The sequence below is a fragment of the Lissotriton vulgaris genome, chromosome 2_1 (assembly GCF_964263255.1).
Source record: "Lissotriton vulgaris chromosome 2_1, aLisVul1.2, whole genome shotgun sequence".
Classification (NCBI taxonomy): domain Eukaryota; kingdom Metazoa; phylum Chordata; class Amphibia; order Caudata; family Salamandridae; genus Lissotriton; species Lissotriton vulgaris.
Window position 1 is genome coordinate 820471876 of NC_141687.1, and position 12627 is coordinate 820484502.

General features: G+C 43.3%; 1 pseudogene; it reads right to left on the bottom strand.

Annotated features, from left to right (window-relative positions):
• Positions 1 to 1582: 1582 nt before the first annotated feature.
• LOC147731215 (uncharacterized) lies at positions 1583 to 4286 on the bottom strand (annotated as a pseudogene).
• Between the last annotated feature and the right edge of the window lie 8341 nt (positions 4287 to 12627).

Genomic DNA, 12627 nt, shown 5'->3' on the forward strand with positions numbered 1-12627 from the left:
ATGCCTAAAAGGCTTTCTGGTTTCCAGTGGTATCATCCATGCCAAACCCTACTTCATTTAAAGGCCCATGATGAAGGGCTCCGCATACAGGAAACTGCTGAATCCAAGATATTGCTCAAAGGTTTGGATCTTTCGGCACCATATAATGCCACGTCATTGGTTGCAGCATTGCAAGACCTGCTGAAGGCGAAATTTGAATTCAATCCAGCTTTACATCAAAAGTGCAACCTACTTTAACCCCTTCGATGCTGATGATGAGCTCAGCTCGTCATCAGCCACGGGGGGCGTGGGTGGATGACGAGCTGAGCTCGTCATCTAACGCGGCTTTTACAAAAAAGCCGCGTAGCGCCAAAATAACCGCCGCTGCGATGCGGTTAACCAGACTTAAATGGTGACATTATGAGATAGGCGAAAATCCACATTTCTGATATCAAAAATTAAAGATAAACAAGTTAATATACCGACAAACCCAACAGACATCACTGAGAAATTGGCCAATTTATATGCACTTCTTGACACATCTAATTCAAGAGGATCTATATCAACTGAAAATGACCTCATTGAACATTTGGCATTACCTTCCCTCACCTTCACAGCACAGAGTGACATGGGCTGTAATATCAGCAAAGGCAAAATTATGGAGGTGATGAAATCTCTTCCAGCAGCAAACAGGACACAAAGAGGTGACTGACCCTGGTGGGAAAAGATAAGATTTTAACTAGGCCACTAATATTCTACTACTGAAACCCAATAAAGACCCACTACTTAGTTCTATCTACAGACCTTTTTCATTGATTACCACAGAGATGAAGGTTTTAGAGAATATACTGGCCACTAGACTGATGTGAGCAATCCTCAGTATCATAAATAACTCGCAAGTGGAGTTTGAACCTGATGGGTCTTCTAGGAGCCATTTCCGTACTCGTAAGTATCAAGAAGATGTGTTAGCTCTTTCGCTGGGTGCTGAGAAGGCACTTGGCAGGGCGAGTGAGAATGCATGTTTAGAACAATGGACAGAATGAGACTGAAGTATGATAGGATACCAAGCAGTGGTGTATGAATGGGGTGTAACCCCCCCCCCCTCACTGAGGGGGGGGGGTTACAAAATGCCAAAAATATGCGTTTTAAGCACATCTTTTTGCCATTTTGTCAAGCCGGGGGCGACAAGAAATTTTCCACACCTGACCTTTCTACTCCTATGATACCAAGCTCCATCAGCCAGGATAAACTGTGGAGGCTTCTTGTCTGAATCATTTCAAATTCATAGAGGGTCCCGCCAAGGATGCCCTCTGTCACCTTAGCTCTTCCTTCTGGCCCTGAAGCCCTTGGTGGTGGATACAAGACAATGACCTCTGTTTGATGGAACTCCCACACTAGCTGGATCAGTGAAATTATTGATTGATTTTTGATGATGTCCTCCTACCCCTGTCAAAAACCGACTCATCTACACTGAACCTGATACATGTCATGGCTTGACACTTAGGATTCTGGGACTACCAAACAGAGTGGGTCAAAAATGAGACCATGTCCCCTTCTCGGGGCACTACTAATGCCCGAATCACAGGCTAACGCCTTAGGCAGGTTATACAAAAATAAGATTTCTGCAAAATTGGTAAATATCAAACAGATGGCTCCCTTCCACTGCCCTCCATCACAAACACAGAACTCTCCAGCTTCACTTCCTCGGGGACGAGGGTGGTGTATCCGAGAGACTCATTTTCTAAAGAATGCTCCTCGAGAAACTTCACTTAACTAACTACCTGTAGGATATAGAAGTATCAGCCTTGCATTATAATGAAAGGTGTATACATATATGTTATTACCCATCCCCCCCCCTTTATCTATAATGAGGTGTGATGAGCCTAGATATGTACTTTGACATTATCACTAACAAAAAACGTTGTTTGTTGTAGTTGCATGAAGATTTCTTTTATGTGAGGCACAAATCTGCGCCTTCAGGGCATGACTTGTCACTCTGTGAATAAATGAAATGTATTGTGCACAAGTTTTTTTGTTTGACTTCTAAAATAGACAAGCCTTTACAATGCAACTGTCTCGCCTTTGCAAAAGTTAGAGCTATTGGCATTGTAAATGACAACATTTTTATTTATGTGTTGGTTTTGAAAATAGATAAATAAATGGCATTTTCATTTACAATGCCAATAGCTTAATCTCAAGCAAATGCCTGTATATCTCTCGTAAATTTGGTATAATCCCGGGTGCCGCGATTATACCAAAATGAAAGAAATAGAAAAAACATTTTGGTATAATCGCGGCACCGCGCATTACTTTTAAAATGTTATAAGTAAAGAGTGGGTGGCGGGATTATACTAAAATGAAAGAAATAGAAAAACATCTATTTCTTTCATTTTGAGTTAATACCGGGCTGTACTTGGAGGCGGAATGTGGCCAGAATAGTAAAGAAATTACATGATAAAACATAATACACCTATATTTGAAAATAAAATGTTAATATTGGAATAATGATGACAGCATGCGACAACCTGGAGAGAAACAGGATTCAGCATGCAACAAAATGGAGAGAAACAGAAGGGTAGAAGTGAAGACGATGGAAGAGCGGAAGTGAACAAGCACAAACAAAGGAAAGGAGCAGGTTATGGCAACATCAAACAGCGAAGCAAGGAGAGAGACAACCTAAAAACACATGCACTCTTATTGAATGCTGCAAGTAGAAGAAAAAAGTAGCCAGGGCCAGAAAGCGTGAGCAGTAGAAGGACACTCACAATGAAAGGAAGCAGTAATTGGTCCAAGGTACAGAAATACACGAAGAGAAAGTGAAGCTGGCATGCACTGACCTAACAGGAGCCAGCAGATGAGTGACGATGAAGTCAACCAAAGGTAAGCAATGGGTAAGCTCCAAGCCCCTTTTAAGTTAACAAAATGTCTCACAATCAACAGAAGTATGTGCTGTCTTGGGCAAAAACTGCTGCTACACATACACAAAGTGCTAAGGCTCACGCACACCAACTTCCTCGCTGAGTGATGGTCGCTGTGCCCCTTGAGCACAGTGACGTCATGAGTCGCCTGAAATAGGTAATTACAAACGACTAGGTGGGTCATTTTCTTATTACAGGCACGTTCTGATGTCAGAACGCACTTATAATAAGAAAACAACTACACTGAAGGGAGATTAAGTGCTCCCACATATTAAAAAAAAAAACACTCACATGGCATCCTGGTGAGCACATTCTTTGGGCCCCGGTGTCCCTTCCTGGGGGGCCGGGCCTTTGTGTCCTTACAGACAATCAGGTTCTTGAGGCGCTGGACACGCTCAGGATCCGGAGGGGGTTTCTTGCCTTTGCGCGTCTTGACAGTCCCTGTTGCCCGAGCCCTAGGTACCCCACCCCGGCGCTGAAAACGTTCGTATTCAGCCAAGTTGTTGAAGGCACAGACCTCAGGAAAAGCCAACGGCACCTTTATGGAGTAGAGCACTAAGGGGGGATCAAAACGATCTGAACTTACATCCAGTTGCGCTCCTGGACGACTGTCCCTCTCTCTCCAGCATGTCCAGCACCGGCTGTTTGATCGCCCTCCCCATGGAAAAGTTCGGTGGGGTCCATAGGCTGACTTACTCTATGCCCTACACCGGGGACCTGACTTCCCTCCCCAGGCATTGGATCAGAGGATGCCCCGGGACGCCCACTTTTGGCGGCCCAGCTCCCATCCCTGAGGACTCTGGCTCCCTCTCTAAAGAGGGAATCAGTGGGGGTTCCAGCATAGCCTCCTGCCTTGGAGAGGGGTTCACTGGTAGTCTCTGCACGGCCTCCAACAGGGGCCTTCCATCCTTCTCTGAAGAGAGGGTCACTGAGGGCCCCATCGTGGCCTGCCCCCAGGACACTATCACAGACCTGGGATAAGAGCTCATTATGAGCCCCAGTCCAACTCACCTCCCTGAATGAATCGCCCGGGTGCCGGACCGCGGGCCGGCTCTCCCCCGGACCTCTATCCCCTGCCCCTCTATCCCCTGCCCTGGGGTAGGGATCACTCGAGTCCCTGGGGAGGCCCTCCTCTGGTCCCCTATCGCCCCCAGTGGGGATGGGGTCACTCGATTCCCAACCTCGGGCGCTGCCTTTCCTGGGACTCCTGCCTCGGTTTCCTTTCTTCGAGAAGGGGTCACTTGAGTCCCTAACTCCTGCGCGGCCTTCCCTCGGGCTCCTACCCGCCTCCCTAGAGAAGGGGCCACGGGAGTCCCGGACCCTGGCCCGAGTCCGCCCCTCAGCTGGGTCCTGGCTCCGTGCAGCCCGGCGCTGCACTCTCTCCTCCATGCACCGAGCGCAGCAGCAGCTGCAGGGACCAGGATGCCCGCGTGAAAAGAAACCGAAAACAGACCAGGCTGAAGGGTGGGAGGAGAGACAAGCAGGGGGTATGACTACACAGGATCCCAGCATGCCGTGCTCTGAGATCGTGCAGCCAAGAACAGTGCGAAAATCTCCTAAGTCCTCATCTCCCAGTGACGACTCTATAAGTGCTTCCTTTCACCCACGCAGTGCGGGGGGAGCTTCACCAGAACATACAGATTAGAAACCCATAGAATCGCAGTGTACAGAGTTTATGTCGCAGTGACTTTGCAAAGCGATAAGAGAGCAGCGTTGCTTATTTACTTCACAGGTTACAGCAAAGTGAGCAGGTTGGGGCTCTGGGCTTAAAATGGGAAACAATTCTTCGAGATCTGATGAAATGGGGGTCATGATGCCGCATAAAAAGGCAGTGGAATACGAGTGAGTCAACTCACACATTTATTCTTTAAAAAAACACAGCGGAACCTGGAAGTCAGCAAGCGGGGGTAGGGGGAAACAGAGTTCTCGTGAGGAAGGAGTGTTGGGGCCCGACTTACTGCTGGAGTAAAAGGTTCCTTATCTTCTTTATGGGGCGAAACAGATGGCCCCATAAAGAAGATAAGAAAGCTTTTACCGCAGCAGTAAGTCAAGTAAGCCAGTCTGAAAAGAACTGGGCTTACAGAGAAAGAAGAACGTCACTAAGACCTATTCTCCAAAGGCTGGCCACCCTTTAGGACGCCAGCCAATGGAAAAGAGGGGCGGGGCTTAACCTCGCTAGTGAAAATCCCTCTACGTCATTAAATCTTGCCAGCTCGACTGCGCATGTGCGCATTCTTTCGCAGGCCGAGACATAATAAACAAATACAAACAGTCTGTTTTGCTAATTCTTCATCATATTTTTTCTTTTTTTTGTTCCCACCACTACTAGTGCCAAGACGCGTTTTAGTGAATGTTGTGCTTTACATATGAATAAATGTAATTTCTTTGCGATGTAGGTTTTTTAAATGTTTATGTTAATGCCTTGCATTTCTCAGTGGTGTAAAATAGATGTTGTTTTTTTCCCGTTGCCCCTCTCTTACAGCTGATGAACAACTTGCATTTTAGTCAATATGTAAAATTCCAAATATTGCAAGGACCACAAAGAGCAAGTCACATAAAGAAACTTCGAGCCAATTACAGAAAGATTGTACAGTCTTCAGCTAATGCACTGAGGTGCCAACAGCTTGAATTAGCACAGGGACTGCCGCCAGCTTAGCTGAGAAGCATGTAGCAGCAAACACCCCTATATGGGCTAGATTTACCTGGCCTGTGCGCTGTTGCAAGTTGACCCAAAGCGACAGATTGATATTTACTTTCAGTCCAGAAGGCATTTTGTGCATGAAAGATGCCCTTTACCCAGCGAGAAAAGCACTTTTCACCACTTAGTGCCACTTGCATCAAGAGGTGTCACAAGGGTGTTACTTGGCAGATCAGCTAAAAAACACTACCTCGGGTTTTGATGCAAAGCCCGATTTACCAGTATAGACAGAGCCTCCTCGAGGTGTTAACAAATGTGAAATATTTTAATTTGATATTTTAATCCTGTGTAATTAAAAAACATGGGGATCTTCTGAAATGTTGGATGCTTGATTCCGGTCCAGGAAAGATATTGCTTGGCAGTTCGGGCTGGACTGTTCCCATGAGGCACAGGGTCAAGACTGATTTGCATATGGCAGGGTATGCTCAGACCTTCTGAAATGTGTCTAGGCATAGAAAATTCGTTTTGGACTGGTATGCATGTGTCTGTTTTGGAAGCAAGGTGTGATTAGACGGTTCGGGTTGAAGCCAGCGCGGTACCTTCAGAGGTTCCAGGGCTGCAAGAGAGAGGACGGTGTGCTCTTTGAAACATGGATTCTTGGTGTATTGTGGAATTGGAATGAGTGAGTGAGAGGGAAGGTGGTAACCAGTTCATAGTGACAGAGTGACTCAAGGAGGGGTGCTTTACCCCACTTCAGCAGTATCTGTCAGACCTCAAAGAGAGGGATCCAGAGAAACTTGCAATACTGGCTGACAAGTGTTTAGCCAACAGGGTTAACAAGGAGCTAGAGTGGCACAGTTATACGCCAAAGGGGAGCAGAACGCTCTATACACTGATTCCTAGGGACACAGGGAGCGTCCGTGAGAAATAGGAAGGTAATGGTGGTTTGATGGGAAGAAAGGACGTGAAGAATCTTCCAGGTCCAAGGTGGTGACTTGTTATAGGAGCCACAAGGTGGGACACAAGTGAAAGATCCTGCACCGGTGGCACCCTTGATAGCTTATGTGTTATATATGGGGGAGAGGACCAGAGTGGCCTCTGTTGTGCTTAACCTAGTGGCTATGGAGATCTGGGAGAGAGATCCAGATCCTCTGAAGTACTTTCACCCTAACACAAAAGGGGTCATGAAAGTCAGTATCAATGGGAGGAAGGTGCCTGCCCTAAGGGATACTGGGACTTTCAGGACTAGGGTTGAGAGGAAGTATCTCAAACCTAAGGAACTTCTCCTTGGGACAATGAAACAGGTTTTGTAGCCAGTAGTCAAGACACAGAGGGGCATATTCACAAGGAAGTGGCGGAGGGAGGCATTAGCCTTTATGGCTTAACGCCGTGATCTGCCATTTCTGAAATGCACGGCTGCACTGTATTACAAGAATACGGTTCAGCCTTGCGTTTCCTGGTTGCTGGTGCTAATTTAGCAGCCTAGCGCCAATGCAGGCACCCTTGCACCACAGTGCATGGGTGCATGCATTGAGGGGAATGATTGTTTATGTACAGGAAGGTGTCACTTGACATAAACAATCTGAAATGACGTTTTGAAACTTGCATAACAAAACTTTTTGTAAATGGTTGTTTATGGGCAGGAAGGGACACCTTCCACACCATAAACAAACAATTGCGTTTTGATGTTTCTATGTGCGCTGCACAATGCAGCACACATGGCACCAGCAAAAACAAGAAGAAATTAAACAATTCTCCTAGTTGTGCCAGGGTAACCTTAACCTTTTAATTTTGGCGCTGCCCGATATTTATGCAACCCTTGTAAATATCGGGTAGCATCAAAATGATGCACAGACATAATATCGATTCCAAAATATCGTTTGGACATAATATCGAGTTGTAAATATAGACTGGACAAAATATCGACAGGACAGAATATAGATAACCAAAATATCGTTTTTAAGGTAAGTGATGTAATATCGACTGCTAAAAATATAGAAAGTTAAAATATCGAAGTATATAATGTAAATAGTTAAAAATATCGAATTTTCAATAATATCTAATTTTTTATAGTGTATTTTTATGTTATAATATGTGTGAAAAGTGTGTATTTATGTTATAATTAATTTTAATTAATGAATTTTGTTTTTATAATTATTGCATAATTTAATTCTGTAGCGGGTTGTGGGTTTATAGGGGAATTGGGTGGGAAGTAATTTAATTATAATTAATTAAATATGTAAATTTATTTATTGATAGTAATTTTTAATTAATTGTTAATTAATTACATTTTGGTAATTATGTAAATTTTACTCATTTATTTTCTGTAGCGGGTTGTGGGTTTATAGGAGAACTGGGTGGGAAGTAATTAAATTATAATTATTAAATATGTAAAATTATTTATTGGTATTTATTTAGAATAATTATTAATTAAGTATTTATGGGTAGTTATAAAATTTTTATTTGCCAATTAATTTATTTAATTGATTATTTGTGAATTATGTACATTGTAATAATTTATTTTCTGTAGGGGGTTGTATGTTTTATAGGGGAATAGGGTGGGAAGTAATTTATTAATAATTATTTAAATGATTACATTTATTTAATGTCATTTAATTGGAAATAATTGATAAATAATTTTTAATTATTAAAAAATTAATGGCTAATTTTTAATTAATTTGTAATAATAGGTAATCAATTGTAATAAATATTGTTAATTAGTAATTTTAATATATTAATTATTATATTATATTAAATTTTTACGTAAACATTTTTTTTTTAAATTAATTATTAATAGATATTCATTTATACATTTTTAAATAATATATGAAGTATTTACTTTCCCTAATGTTGTATTCTCTTGAGTTATCCAAAGCTATCCAAAGCTTTCCCTACTGTTGCACTCTTTGGAGTGGGAATAGTAATTTTAACCCCTACGCTATCCAACGCTTTCCCTACTGTTGCACCCACTGGAGTGGGAATAGTAATTTTTACCCCTACGCTATCCAACGCTTTCCCTACTGTTGCACTCTTTGGAGTGGGAATAGTAATTTTAACCCCTACGCTATCCAACGCTTTCCCTACTGTTGCACTCTTTGGAGTGGGAATAGTAATTTTAACCCCTACGCTAACCAACGCTTTCCCTACTGTTGCACCCACTGGAGTGGGAATAGTAATTTTTACCCCTACGCTATCCAACGCTTTCCCTACTGTTGCACTCTTTGGAGTGGGAATAGTAATTTTTACCCTTACGCTATCCAACGCTTTCTCTACTCTTGCACTCTTTGGAGTGGGAATAGTAATTTTTACCCTTACGCTATCCAACGATTTCCCTACTGTTGCACCCACTGGAGTGGGAATAGTAATTTTTACCCCTACGCTATCCAAAGCTTTCCCTACTGTTGCACCCACTGGAGTGGGAATAGTAATTTTAACCCCTACGCTTTCCCTATGCTTGCACTCTTTGGAGTGGGAATAGTAATTTTTACACTTTTGTTATTGTAAATTAATAATATTGGCTATTATTTAATTATATTTTGTTACTATATATATATGTTTTAACAAATATGAATTAAAAACATTTTTTTTCAAGTTTCATTATTATTTAATTATTATAAGTTAATTTAAGTATTTTTTAGTATATTTTAGTAATTAATTTTTAATATTAATGTAATTTAACATTGTTTTTAGTAAAGTCGAAATTATTAAAAACTATATTTTAGTAAACAATATTTTTAACTCGATATTTTTGTACTTACCTGTTTGTAGATAGAAACTCGATATTTTGTCTGTCGATATTTTTTCAATAATATTCTTGATGGTCGATATTCTGTCCCTCGATATTATGTCAGTGATCCCATCAAAATCAATGGGTGTTGCAGTGGAACGCCCACCACAACACCCATTGCTCTCCCCTTTCACGCTATGAATAGCGAGAAAGGGGCCTTAGTTACAAGGCAGCATTAAGCCACGTTAAGTGGTTTAACAGAGAACACAAAGCGTGGCTGGATTATACCTTGATTCAGAAAAGGGGGTGGTGATGAACAGAGTGTCTGAATTAATTTACCCAGTCCAAAGATCACCGTTTTTTAGCTCACTGCACCATCCCAGCTCAGAACCTGGCTACATGCAAATTAGTCTGTTCCTGTCCCAGTGCATGATGGGAACAGGGCAAACCAAACTACCAAGCCAATTCTTATACTGGGAAGGAAACAAGCTTCCGGGGACCGGTTTCTGGCATTTCAGCCGTCGTCGGCCTGGCTTGCTTGAATCCTGATGCACTGGGCCAGGGACAGACTGATTTGCATAAAGCCAGGTTCTGAGCTGGGATGGTGCAGTGAGCTAAATAACGGTGATGGATCAAGCCCTGATCTTTGGACTGGGTAAGAGTGGTCTGCTTAATTCAGACACTCTGTTCATCACCACCCCCTTTTCTGAATCGTTTTTGGCTACTATAGGTGTGGCAGGGTATACTCAGAAATGAGTCCCTTGCTCACTGCACCATCAGGATTCAAGCAAGCCGGGCCGACGACGGCTGAAATGCCAGAAACCGGTCCCCGGAAGCTTGTCTCCTTTCTGGTGAAGAATTGGCTTGGTAGTTTAGTCTGCCCTGTTCCCATGATGCACTGGGCCAGGGACAGACTGATTTGCATATAGCCAGGTTCTGAGCTGGGATGGTGCAGTGAGCTAAATAACGGTGATGGATCAAGCCCTGATCTTTGGACTCGGTAAGAGTGGTCTGCTTAATTCAGACACTCTGTTCATCACCACCCCCTTTTCTGAATCGTTTTTGGCCACTATAGGTGTGGCAGGGTATACTCAGACATGAGTCCCTTGCTCACTGCACCATCAGGATTCAAGCAAGCCGGGCCGACGACGGCTGAAATGCCAGAAACCGGTCCCCGGAAGCTTGTCTCCTTTCTGGTGAGGAATTGGCTTGGTAGTTTAGTCTGCCCTGTTCCCATGATGCACTGGGCCAGGGACAGACTGATTTGCATATAGCCAGGTTCTGAGCTGGGATGGTGCAGTGAGCTAAATAACGGTGATGGATCAAGCCCTGATCTTTGGACTGGGTAAGAGTGGTCTGCTTAATTCAGACACTCTGTTCATCACCACCCCCTTTTCTGAATTGGATTATACCTTGCGCAAAGCCAATATGTTAGTAGATCCTATAGAAAATTGCTCCAGGGAACAAAGGGGAAACGGCCACCTACGTCCCCAATACACCTCTGTGAAACCACAAAGAATACAGAATAAACAAATTATTGTTCCCGAGCACAACACAAGAAATTAGTAAGTCCAAGAAAAAAGAGACTAAATCAAATTCTTTCCATATTCAAAGTTCATTCAGTCAATGCCTTTATTTCTCTTTCTTTTCTATTCATAATCGTGAAGTTTCCATCAAATAGTCAATCTTCATTTAATGTTTATTGAAATCATACAGAATGTAGCCAGATAACCAAGCCGACAAGGGTTTCGTCATGGGAAACAATCACCCAATAACTTCATCAGGGCATAAAGATTCCTCTCGAGATAGTACACCACATTCCAGGTATAACTTGTCTATGGTCCAGTATAGTACAACACTAAATAAAATCGATTCTCCTCAGACCAATCGCGTACTTCTCATGCAGGAGAGAGATGTGGGAGCAAGCTGATGTGACATACCACTTATCCACATTGCTCAACTCACAAACAAATTGTTTGGTGGATGGGTTTAACAAGAATCTGAAGGGTATAAATGAAACTCTGCCAGAGAGCCTTAGGAGGAAGTGGGACCGTCTCCTGCCATGTCGTTTGTTCGCTTACCATGAGATTTTGCGGTGTTGGGTAAGTCCCATTGAGCTCCTGCATGGACACTCAGGTCGGGGTCCACTCACTCTAGTCAGAGAAAGTTAAGAAGAAACCACAGAGTCTGCACAGATGGATGTAAAGGTCTTTGTGATTGGCCTCACAATTTTAATCACACAATGCATGATTCAGGTGAAAAAAAATCTTCAGGAAAGACCAAGCGCTCATGAAAGATGGTACGACCAGAAAGCTACTCTGACTAGGTGTCAGGAAGGCCAGGTGGTGTTGGTGCAGAAATCTATTTGTCCCCTGGCTTTGGAGAACAAATAGTGTGAGCTGCAGTGGAATAACACTGGCCCCACAGCCCCTGTGGTGGAGAGGGCTCCCGAGCTGCAGGGGGCCCCTCAGTATGGTACTCTGGTCCAAAAGCTTCTGATAATATCCGTTGTGGGGGCCTCTCCCTGCACCTTGCAGATGGGCCCCCTCAGATTTTGTTCTGCCACTGGTGAGCCGGTCAAGGTTGTACGGAAGATTTAGCTACTTGGTGCTGCAAGGGAGCCCAAGAAGGTGTGCTAGTGAATAGCCTAAAGTTGTACCTCCAGTAGTAATACATAATCAATGTAATGGGTATCACAGAGGGGATTGAGCAAGACAGTGAGCTTCTTACTGACCTGCTGCATAGCGACATGAAGGATAGCACGTGGGTGGGGTTCCCATTCCCCACTGAGTTAATCCCTGAGCAGCAGAGAGAGTGTAGAGAGATGCTGGGATAGTTTCCCTACCTGAGTTTGGCTTAGTGGGAATATCAAAAGGTGGTGTCCTACAGCAGATGGCTCTGGGGCTTGGAACTGCTAGCCCCAAGCCAGCACAATGCCACAGAAAACAGAATGACAAGCAACCCTGTGCTATTGTTCTTGACTTGACCTATGATCCAGAATGTTACTACAAAGGAGAACATAAAAACAAACACACTCAGACACTTTAAACATGCCTATTTCAACGTGGATTACACCGCTAAAACAGTTTTCAAATATTTAAGGCTCTAAAAGCAATGATTACAGTAAAATAAAGTGCTGCAAGAATGCCACAAAATTTCTAATTTTATGCCGCAAAATTTGCTAATGTATGCTCCAATATCCTGGGGAGGTGATCTGTTTTGGTCCTGACTAATTCTACACGTCTGTAAATAACAGTTTCTCGAACAAACCATTTCGCCATACAGATCAACCAGTGAGTGTGAGAGCGATACAAAAAATCCCACTACCGCTAAGACACAAGGGGGCATATGTATGAAAATCGTTT